Below are 12,556 nucleotides of genomic sequence, written 5' to 3'. Positions count from 1 at the left end.
ACCCTCAGGTTCCTTAGATGGTCTTGGACCTCATCTCCTACAGTGGGTAGTTCTTCATTCTCCCAGCCCCTGCCTTTGTCTCTGTGACCTGGGCAGTGTGGCTAGAGCCCTTATTTGGTGAAGACTGATGCAAAGAATCCATTGAGTACCTCAGCTTTCTCCATATTGCAGCTAACCAGGTCTCCTATTATGTAGCAGAGGGGCCCCACAACTTTCCCTCATCTTTTTCCATCACTGACATACCTATAGAAACTTCCCTTGGTGTCCTGATGTCCCTGACCAGATCTAATTCTACAAGGGCTTTAGCTTTCCTACCCTGATCGCTGGCTGCTCAGACACTTTGTATTCCTCCCAGGCTCCCTGACCTTGCCCTCACCCCCTGCAGGCTTCCTTTTTGTGTTTGAGTTTGCCTAGAAGCTCCTTGCTCATCCATTTAAGTCTCCTGGCTTTTTTTCCTGACTTACTCTTTGTTGGGATGCATTGCTCCTGAGCTTGGAGGAGGTGATCCATAAGTACTAACCAGCTTTCCTGGGCCCCTCTTCCATCCAGGTCTTTGTCCCTTAGTACTTTACCAAGCAGGTCCCTGAAGAGGCCAAGGCTTCTCTCCTGAAGTCCAGGGTAGTGAGCTTGCTGCTGCAGCCTCATTGCTGCCCTGAGGATCTGGAACTGCACCATTTCATGGTCACTGCAGCCAAGGCTGCCCTTGAGCTTCACAACCCCTACCAACCCCTCCCTATTAGAGAGAACAAGGTCTAGCATGGCACTTGTTGGCTCCTCTGTCAGTTGAGGAAGGATGCTATCATAACTGCCTTCCAGGAACTTCCTGGGCTGCTTGTCGTCCCTCCAACCATTATTGGGGTAACTGAAGTCCCCCAAGAATACCAGGGGTTGTGAACATGAGGCTGCTCCTATCTGTCTCTAGAGGGCCTCATCCACTTGGTCTTTCTGCTCAGCTGGCCTGTAGCAGACCTGCACTATAATTTACCCTGTCCCTGCACTCCCTTTAATCCTCAACCATAAATTCTTGGTCATGCTTTTCATTGTTGTTATGTCTAAAACCAGCTATGAAACAAATGTTTCTCACTCTGTTTATTGTTATTTTTAAAACTGGTATAGTACCCATTACAGTGCTGCAAACTATTGGTATATATATCTCTGAATCAACACAAAGTGACACTCAGATTTAATATTCTGTTCTCTCACCCTCAAGCACACACTGATATATACTTACCAGGGAAGCTGGCAGATCCCCTCCAACCGAAAGCCCTCCTTTGCTCTATCCCAATGGCCTTTCAACAGCTCTTTGGCTCCCTGAAGCCCTCTAAAACTGGCAAAGAAAAATACTGAGATAGGTCAGAAGGTAAGGATCATGACAAGAGTTAGGATGTATTCAACCCATAACAAGTGCTCAGGAAACAGTTTACAACCCAACAGTGTTCTGCTTTTAAAACCACTGTCAAAACATGTTCAAGTTCTGCAGGGCAGAAATATGACTGGGGAGCAGGGAGGGACAATGAACATGGGGACACAGACATGAGGAACACAAAGGAGGTTGGATTTTCCATTAGTTTTTTTGCTTCTTGCTAAGAGTTCTGTGTAAAGCTCTATGTTGAGTACAATCACATGACTGACAGTGTTTTGGCCTCTATTGGGTCTTTCTAAAGCAAAGAATTACCAAGAATCCTGTTCATGAGAATGGGGAAGATGAAATAGCAGTTTATATTATTTGCTAGTAATTAATTTACATAGGAAAGGAAATGCATTTGTGCAAATAGCTTCAGGTACCCACAGGGACAGTTGTGAAACACTTTGTGTTTTTGTCAAGGATTTATCTTCACTGAGTTCTGAATGGGACCAAAACCTCACAGGAGTAAAATTCTTTTAGAAGCAAATAGAATCCTTAAAGCTGTGATTTTCAGATTATTTTTGCTTTCTTGTTAAACACACTATTGTAAATTCCCCATTTTTACAGCACAAAGAGGGGACTGAGTCACCATCCCTGGATGGGCTTAAAAAAGGATAGATGAGGTACTTGGAGATATGGTTCAGCACAGGACAGGAGTGGTTGGACTCAATGATCTTAAAGGTCTTTTCCAACCTTGTGATTCTGTGAAACAGCTATTTTGTTGAAAGTAATTGTTGTGTTCATGAATTTTACTATTCATGTATGTTTCTATAGATCAGTGAATTTGGCTTTACAGATCATTATACTATGTATAGTATATGTATAATATGTAGTGTACTAAATAGACTTGCCACTTAAACTCTCCTAACTCTGTGCAATTACCTCAGTTCTCTTAATACATTGTCTGTTTCACTTCTGTTATTTTCTGCTTAGTAATTACTGAAATGTTTAGTTTATAAGCAAAAGCTCTTTGAGAAATATGACACATACGGCTCGGTACTGGTCAAAAATTTAAAAAGGAAGGCAAGAACTTTTCAGGTTCTGCTATCTGCTTCTTAATAATGGGTGGCCCAAGTTTAAATTTATAGTTATTTCATACAGCACTGAGTTAATGTAATCGATATGACTAGTAAAACAAAAAGAATATTTAATTATCTACTTGTTTGCTTGTTTATTTATTTCTTTGCCACTCTTGCATTTTATTACTTTAAGTCCTTCAGAGTACTAAATCCCACTTAACAGTGTGTATTGCTTATTTTTATTAAAAATGGCCTAGGCAAGAAGGTACAAACTGGTCAATGCTTCTGGCCCACTGTTTTCCCTACAAATGAATGTAAAGTGTCTCTTTGGAAACAGATATTTCTGCCTTTTTTTTTATACCCCAGGGTTCATGTTGATCAACAGAAGGCAGGTGTTCTTTTGAAGCACTAAGGAAGATAATGTGGGGGTGGTTTTTTTTCCTGGAAGCTCCTTAAGCTCGCATGGCAGAGGTTACTGTGGTGGCACAGTGTTTTAGAAAGCATCTGACATTCAGATGAGGCGGTGTGACTGTGCTCTTCCCCTCTGCAAGGCTTTCAGAGGCCCTGTTTCTGGTTCATGTTAACCATAACCAAGTAAAAAGTAAAGGTGAGTTGATCCTATTATTTCAGCTCTTTAAAAGCCCTGCCAAAGACAGAGTTGCATAATGCCATTTTGCAATTGGTAAATGTAAGCACAGAGAAGACACATTTTAAATATTTGCACTTGTGCAAACTAATATATTAGTGCTGTTAGGAGATGGTGATGTCTCATCACTGCAACAATAAATTAACACACTAGCCTTGATTAACTCAGTGTCCATTGGAAAATCAACATACATGTTTCTGATTATTCCATGGGTAGCAGGTACAGTGTTACAGGTGTAATATGAAACAGTATAATATCTCAGTTGGAAATTCCAACTCCCTCTTGCTTCTGTTTGTCTATTAGTTAACAGTTTGCCACGTCATTCTTTGAGACAATGGCTGTAATGAGAAAATTTTGTGAGAAAGTGTCATCTTTATGTTAAAATACCACAGAGGAATTGTTAGCAGCATCTGAAATTTCTCAGCTTCCCCTGTCAATTTATGCTGTCATGCCATTTTAATTGCTGATTATAACATATCTTCTATATTTTACATTAAAATGAAAGGAAATGCTAAAATCATTACATGAAAATTTAGTATATCCTTTGCAGGTTTAATCTAGTCTCTGAATATATGCATTAGAATATATTTTAAAAAATATTTAAAGACACTGTTGTCTCCTTAGGGCACATGACTGATTTAGAAAACGGGTAGTTATTTGATTTGGGTTTTTTTCTCAGTGCTACACTTACTATTTTTCTTAACTCTCCATCAGTTCTTTTCTTTTATTCTTTGTCACTGGTCAGTACTGCCTCAATTGTTTATTCCATCAACCTTCTTCCACATAACCCACATGGACAGTGACTTGCATTTCTTATTGACTGTGGTGTGTAAATCAGATATCTCAAGCTTATTTTTAGCTTCTTGCTGCAGTCTTCCTTACCATCTCCACCCCAAAGTCTGAGTAGTGTTTCTCCTCCACATGAGTCAGAATTTTGACTAAAAAACAAACTTCTGAACAAGTTGACGCTCATTATCATGTTAAAGAGCACAGTTAAGAGACAAAGCTTTTGACACTGCCCCACACAATATCCTCATAGGTAAGCTTAGGAAGTGTCTGTTGGATGAGTGGACATGAAGTGGACTGAGAACGGACTGAATGGCAGAGGCCAGAGGGTTGTGTCAAGCAGCACAGAGTCTAGTTGCAGGCCTGCAGCCAGTGCTGTGCCCCAAGGGTCAGTGCTTGGTCAGTCTTATTAAACATATTAATCAATGACCTGGACAAGGTGACAGTGTGTACCCTCAGCAAGTTTGCTGACAATACTAAACTGGGAGGAGTGGCTGATACATCACAAGGCTGTGCTGCCAATCAGCAAGACCTGGACAGGCTGCAGAGTTGGGCAGAGAGGAAAATAATGAAGTTCAACACAGGCAAGTGTAGGGTCCTGCACCTAGGAAGGCATGACCCCATGCACCAGTACAGGTTAGGGGCTGACTCACTGGGACTCAACTCTGTGGAGAAGGACCGTTGAGTCCTGGTGAACAACAGGCTCTGTGTGAGGAAGCAGTGTGCCCTCATGGCCAAGAAAGTCAATGGCATCCTGGGGTGCACTAAGAAGGATGGGAGAGGGAGGTTTTCTTTCCCCTCTACTCAGCCCTAGTGAGGCCTCATCTGGAGTACTGGTCCAGTTCTGGGCTCACCAGTTCAGGAAAGACAGTGAACTACTGGAGAGGGCTACAAAGATGATCAGGGACCTGGAGCATCTTTCATATGAGGAAAAGGTTGAGAGACCTGGGGCTCTTTAGCCTGGAGAAGGGAAGACTGAGAGAGGATCTCATCAATGCTTATAAATACTTAAAGGGTGGGTGTCAATACAATGGGGCCAGACTCTTCTCAATGGTATGCAGAGGCAGGGCAAGGGGCAATGGGCACAAACAGGAATGCAGAAGGGTCCAAATCAATATGAGGAAAAACAACTTTACTGTGAGGCTGACAGAGCATTGGAACAGGCAATGCAGAGAGGTTATAGAGTCTCTTTCCCTGGTGAGTTTCAAAACCAGCCTGAACACGATCCTGTGCAACCCTCTCTAGGTGATCCTACTTTAGCAGAGGGGTTAGACCAGATGGGCTCCAGAGGTCCCTTCCAATCCCTGCTGTTCTGTGATTCTGTAAAATTAAGTATCAAACATAAGGGATGCTTATTCTCTACCTTCTGTGACTAAACAAATTCCTCACATCGGAGGCTGGAATTTAATTGCAGCATTTCAGGTCCACAACAGAAATTGCTTGTTCTCTAGCCTGCAATCAAAGCATTCTTTTGAAAAAAGTTATCTGAAAAATATCCAACCCAAGGCCTTTGAAATAGCTTATTTCAAAAGAACACAGATGTAGTTAAAATGGGGTTCAGACTTAGAAGAAAAGAATGCCTATGCTTTTCTTAAAGCAACCAGTCCAAGAAATCCCTGAATGCTGACTTCTCAGACCCGTGTTAGTGTGTAGTTTGGGGCAGACAGGTTTTTTCTCACAGTAAGCAAAAAATGCAGCTTTTATGGTGAACAGAGATACTATAGAACATTGTCAAAATATTTCAGAACATTTTGAAACTCAATGGCGTTGAGTATTTTCTTAAAGGACACTGAGATTTGGGAAGACTTCTGGTATAACCTTGTAAAGAAAGCAATGTGGGAGCTGCAATGTGAAGCATCTTGGCACAGAAAGTGATATACACTCAGATCTAAGGAGGGCTTTGATTTCTTAAACATTGTCCATAAATTCTGAGTAGCTGATTTTATATGCATACACAAGACACCCTCTCCCCAGCAAACATTTTCACTTTCACCTTGGCCACTGCTTTTACTATTAAAACAAAACTCAGTAATAACAATGCTGAGTTTTTGCTTTAATAGAGCACCAAAAACCAAAAAATGTTACTGCCTGGAAATAAGGGAACTTCTAAACCAAAAGAGGCAATGCTGGCTGTCATCAGTCATTTGGAAAGTGAAAATCCACATGAAATTCAGTTATTCTTTTACATCACTTCTCAGTTACAGTTATTCAGAGAAAAGGCAGTCCCAAATAAGCAAAAGCCTCCATGCTTTCGTCAGTAGACAAACCCGCATTGCTATTGAGCTTAATGCTGTTCATAAGATAGAAATAAACTCATTAAAATAGTTTCTTTCTTTTGCATTGGAAGTCATAACCAGACACACAAAAAAAACCCAGTAACACTCAGACTCCAGTCTGTCAGACAGGCTGGTCTTTTGCTCGTCCCAACCACTGAAACATCGGGAGGGAACAGGAACACAGAACAAGGATCTCAGCCTCTTCCAAAAAGATCTGGCTTCAATAAGTAAAGTAACACAAAGAAACAAAACAAACAAACAAACAAACAAAAAACCAACAAAGCCAAACAAGCCAAAATAAAAGCATTTCAACTTTTCAAGGCTTCTTACTTCCTCATGAGAAAACCATAACTGAGTATTGCAGAGCCTGGAATTACCTCCACCCAAAACTGCCTACGCCACTGGAGGCGAGAGCTGGTCTGAATTTAGGCAGAACTTAGGAAAGAAAGTACTTTGGTTTAGGAGAAGTTAAGCTTGTATGCTTCCTCAAAGGAAACAAATATTCTTCCTTTAGTTCCTGATAAGGAGGAGCTGTCAGCCGAAGTCACACAAACCAGACAAGCACCTTGCGGAGGCCGCATCTTCTCAAGTCCCAGGCATTCCTGTTTTTCGCCAGCGTCGGCAGGAACACCACAGTCCCTGCACTTACACACCAGGGTCACCTACAGCAAGCCTTAGTCAGAGAGGCAGGCTGGGGGTAGTTGTCTGTGCTCAAACTTCCAACGTGCACTTGCACAGAAGCGTTACAAAAGACAAGGGGTACCTTACCATCCTGCATTCTCCAACAAATTCCGCATGATGGGCTGTGGCACGGAGCAGTTGTAGTAGCCCATGCCTATATAGGACCTCCACACCTGATTCTTGCTTGCAATGTTGTGCAGAGTTTCCAGGATTTCGTTTTCACCTGGTTGGAAAGAAACCACGTCAGACAACTGCAGTTACACAGGATTCTCACCCGGAACGTCAGGGCCCCTGTGAAAGGAAACGTGACACTGGGCTGCAAGTGCAAAATACAGCACTGGGTGTGAGTGCCAACAGCAGCCAAAGGAGCAATCCAAGGACAGAGGGAATGGGCATGGGGAAAGATATTCTGGAGTTCAAATTCTGCCCGGGTTCTGGAAATTCAGAAACTGAGATGTGACGGCAGTCCAACCACCACAGGAACTGCAGTGAGGCCAACAGCCCCTGGCAAAAGGCTCATGGAGCCCCTCTGGCACTACAGCACTGTGCACTGGGGGCTGCCCTCACTGGCATCAAAATGTGTCTCAGAAAGCAGCTCCTGCGAGCTACACCGTGCAGAATCAGCTCCGGATGAAGCTGCAGCCACCCACAGCTTGATTCACTGTTTCCAGAAGAGCCATCTCACAGCGCTCAAGGCTCTGCAAAAGCCACATTCGGTCCTTGGAAACCGCTCCACCGGGGCATTTGCATTAAGTTCTGTCCTGTCTGCACTGCAACTGGAAAAGCAGGCTTTGGAATAGAACATTGTTGAAGCAGAATAGCAGGGGCCTGGATGTCTCAACTCACACTGCTTCTCTGTAAATTAATCCAGCTAGAGACATTAAGTCAAAGCAGGTGATGCTGATTGACCTGGTGATAAAGAATTCTCCAGGTTTTGAATTAATTTCTTCTGAACAGGATATCACAGTTTTAGTTCTGATTTCAAAATTCTTCTCTTGACTCAAAGTGCTACTATTACATTCCATGTAGAAAAACTTGGCTTTGCTCAAAATCCTATCCCTTTCAATGAATTCTTTCCACAGTCACAATTAATTCCTTCCTCAAAGTTATTTTTTTACCCATTTTCAGTTCTCACTTCAAAGTTCATTTCTGCTCTCTCTTTCCCTCTGTGTTACTCGTACACCCAGTGTATAAAGATTAATTCCTTGCTTTCAGTGAACTGCAGTTTCTCCTGGACACTCAGCAGTTGTGTCTTTATCCTCCTTGAACTCAGCAGCACCCAGGGCGAAGTTTTGGAAGCTGCACAGTGGGTAGCTCCACTCCCCCCACACCTCCCACACTGCTTATTCCAGACAGGTGCTACGTGAGTGTTTTACCAGGGCAGAGATCTTCCTCCAACGCTTCCAAACCAGACATTTGATGAAGGAGAGGGAGGGCTGTAGACTTGTGGAATTCACACACCAGTGGATCTTTGGAAGCAGCACTGGATTTGCTGCTTAACTCTACAAGCAAGTTGAGGGTGGCAGAGGGTGGCTTGCCAGCTCAATGTCACACACCCAAACACAGGAGAAGTGAGATTCTGGCAGTAAACACGTACCACACATACTGTCCTACGTGCCAGGTGGCATTTCCCTTGTTCACCCAAGGGGTTCTTTCTCCTTGGGAGTCCTTTCTCAGCAAATGCTGCTCAGAACTTCCACTCGAAGGCACTGAACGTGCACGGCAGCTCTCTGAAGTCACACCAGCTGCCAGGCTGAGCGAAGGCCAAAGCCCCTTTCCATGAAAGGGACCTAACTCTGTGCTGGGCACCCTGCAAATGACTAATGCTGGTATGAAGGCAGGAGAATGTAACCACAAGACCCACCTTATGTATGCCTCAACATTCATTTTCAAAGTCAAAACGAGTTTGCTGGGGTTTCACTTTGGCTAACAGGAACTTTCAGCAAGCGCAGAAAATTACACACACTATTTTTACCCTATGTACGTAGGGTATACACACTCCTTGGAGCATATATATGTGGTGGGAAACAGTGTGTTCTGGTAAATATTTATCTACAGCTAAAATGCAGGAAGATGAGGACTTTGGCAAATTTCAGTACATGTGGTTGAAGAAGCTCAGCTTCTGAGACCTTGTCTTGTGTTACTGACACTTTCTATGAAGTGTCTCCCCAGCAACAGGTGAAATAAAGAAGTAATATCCAAAATGGGGCATCAAGAGAGAATTTTCAAATTGACTGCCCTGGAGAAGTGGTTGGAAACTGGCCATCACACTCATTGGTCTCCAGTTTTCTCAGAAAACATGATTGACATGCCTTTACCTTGAATTTATTACACATAGATTACATATTGTTCAGCAAAAACTAAAAACCCAGCTAAGTGACTGCAGTTGATCTTTATTTCTAAGAGGGCATCTCATCAATACTTCATCACATCAAGTATATAAAGGGTGGATGTCTAAAGGAAGGGTTCAGTCTCTTCTCAGTGGTGTGCTGTGAGACGACAAGGGCCAATGGGAATGAAGGGGAACATGGGGAGTTCCATCTTAATCTGAGGAAAAAATTCCTATTCTGAGGGAGATGGAGCACTGGCACCAGCTCCCCAGAGATGCAGTGGAGTCTCATTCTCTGAATATACTCAAAACTGACCTGGATGTGATCCTGTGCAAGCTTCTCTAGGTGATGAGGCTTTTTTGGTGTGGTTGGATTAGATGACCTCCAGAAACCCCTTTGCAGCCCTGCTGTTCTGTCAGTCTGTGATTCTGTGAGGCACGTTAACGAAGTACTGCGCTGAAACAACATCATTCCCTGGCTCTTCAGCCAGAGATGGAGACTTGTGGCTGTGCAAAGCATGTGCAATCCCTAAGAGACACCGGGAGCACAAGTGAATGGTAACTCACAGATCATGCCACCTCAATGTCGTAAGCATGATTACTGTAGAGGATACGATTGAGTCCTAAGAAGCCACTAGTAAATCTATTGGATCTGATCCTTTTAAAAGTTTATGTAAGTTTATATTTTAGTTATGATTTGTACTTTTACTTTCCTTTTTTTTTTCCTTTCAGCAAGCAGCAAAGTGATCTCTTAGAACTAAGCCATTGCAATGCTTTTTCTAAGTTACATGTTAACTAAGACATTATGTAACATTAAAGTATTTATTCAGTTTCGATTTCAGAGCCAGATTCATCAGTGCTGATTCAATCTTGCTTGGTGTTTAAGAGGTTATATCACTGTATTAGGATTTTGTAAAATGCCAGATACTCAGTCTCAACTGTACTTCAAGGGGTAGCTGAACCAAACTACACAGAGGGTGGTTGATTGTCAGAGGAAACACTGCCATTTCTTCAATTCCATGATCCATGTTGTGCAGTTCTGCTTCCTGCCTTGTACTGACTGCTTCATTAATCTTCCGTCATCCTTAAGTCTGCCAGCTAAGCTTCTTTAGCCAAGAAAAGTATTCCTCCTTTTAGGCTGGACTTGGTACAACAAAACCTGAGATTGAGTCTGAAAATTAAACTTCACCTGGAGTTATATAGGCCAATTTGTTTATATGTAGGCAAATTCATACCACAGCCAAAAAAAGAGAAATGCTTTAAATTATTATAGGCCACCTAAACCCTGGTATGAGGTATGCTTTTATGGAATTGTTTGTTTTATTTGCAGAACTGTTTTAAACAATCTCTTAAAATCCCTGTAAGCCCTTAAGGACTCAGAAACTCCACCAGAAACTTTGCAGTGCAACAAAGTGCAGGATTTCTTCTTGTCAAATCTCTCACTTTGAGCTGTAAAGGGGAAATAGGAATGCCCTTCTTGGAGTCTGTGATTTGTAAATGGGACGTTGTAACCCTTTACCTCAAATACTGCAGAATAAAATGGCTTTGTAGTTGATTTGTTATTGCAAAATAATCTTGTTCGAACTCTGGAAAAGACAAGAACACTGAAAGATGAGCAGTTGTGGTCTGATCTTGATAAAGGGGGGAGGATTTTTATTCAATGTTTTTCAAGCTAATGTTTGGTTTCATGAACACCTGCTGAGTTGAAAATCCAGACAGACATCTAGGAGATATTTTTTTTTAAAGGAAAGCTAACTTTTTGCTGAGGCTGTCATTTCAGCAGTTTGTAACGGTATGCTATCCTCTGAAGTACAAACAAAATACATTTCTACACTTTATATCTAATGTAAAAATGACAAAATAAAACCACGTGCATATGCAAAAGTGGGTCTTCTGAAAAAAACATTTTAGAATTTCTGAATTTTCAAAATCTGCATACTCTGTTGTGTAATACCTTAAACTCCTAGATAAGAATAAGAGAGAACAGGTGTTTATTTCCCAAAGAATATCTCAGTACCTTGTTGTCACAGTACACCTGTTAGGGTCAGCATTATACAGTTCTCTCTCTGCTAGAGAGAACTTTTTTATTGCCTAATAAAACTAGATTGGGCAAGAGAAATTCTTGCAATGCCATGTCTATTACATAGGTATTCGTAATAGATAACATCTACTGATACAAAGTATTTGCATAGGCAATGCTCTAATAGTATAGCCATACCCAGTATTGAAAAGCCAGTGGACACAAATAACATGATAAGAGGTTTAACGTATCCAGTATTAAGTAACTGACTTTGCATTCAAGGTCTATCAAGCTTTACCTTTGAACCCAGCTGAAAAAGAGCAAGAGACAAAAAGAAAAACTAGAAAAATAACCCACTCAGCAGCAAATACTTCTGACTTTGGAAGAAATACAGTGTAGATCCTCCTGATCTTCTCCTTTGGAAGGTTTACAGAGGGCAGTGGTACATGTTTGTAAGGATTGTCAGTAGATTTTGACAAGTACATCCATTTGAAATGGCAGTGATAACAAGGAATAAAACCCAAAACACATACTATTTGGTTGAAATTCTACAGTTTTCAGGAACAAGAGATGTTTACCATGCAGATGTGGGAGGAGCTGCCCTGCCTGGCATACAGATGTCTGGCAGTTTGGAGGACAAATCAGTGACATATCGAGTGGACACCCTGCAGGGAAAGGATGTCATCCAGAGGGACCTTGACAGGCTGGAGAGATGGGTACATGCAAACCACATGAAGTTCAACAAGGCCAAGTGCAAGGTCCTTCACACTGGTTGGCTCAATCCCAAGCACAACTACAGGCTGGGCAGAGAATGGATTGAGAAGAGAACTGAGGAGAAGGACTTAGGGGTGCTGATTGATGACAAGCTCAACATGAGTCCGGAGTGTGCACTAGCAGTTCAGAAGGCCAGCCATGTCTCGGGCTACATCAAAACCAGCATGAGCAGCAGGGTGATTCTGCCCTTCTATTCTGCTTTTGAGACCTCACCTGGAGTACTGCATCCAGCTCTGGAGTCCCCAGACAGGAAAGACATAGAGCTGCTGGAGTGAATCCAGAGGAGGGCCGTGAAGTTGATCATAGGGCTGGAGCACCTCTCATGTGAAGACAGGCTGAAAGACTTGGGTTTGTTCTGTCTGGAGAAGAGAAGGCCCTGGGGAGACCTCATTGCATCCTACCAGTACTTAAACGTGCCTTACAGGAAAGCTGGGGAGCTGTTTCAGGGAGTTGATAAGACAAGAGGGGAAGTCTTTAAGCTGAAAGTGGATCCTACTCCCAGCACCGGACTCACCCTGCTATGACCAGAGCCTGTGGGACCTTGCCTTGCCAAAGACAACTTTTCCTGCTCTGGAACCAACCTTTACTCCTGACCTAAGTGAACAGTAAGAACCTGCTGT

Source organism: Gallinula chloropus (genome assembly GCF_964237585.1).
Source record: "Gallinula chloropus genome assembly, chromosome: Z".
Classification (NCBI taxonomy): Eukaryota; Metazoa; Chordata; class Aves; order Gruiformes; family Rallidae; genus Gallinula; species Gallinula chloropus.
Note: the sequence above shows the minus strand (reverse complement) of the source record.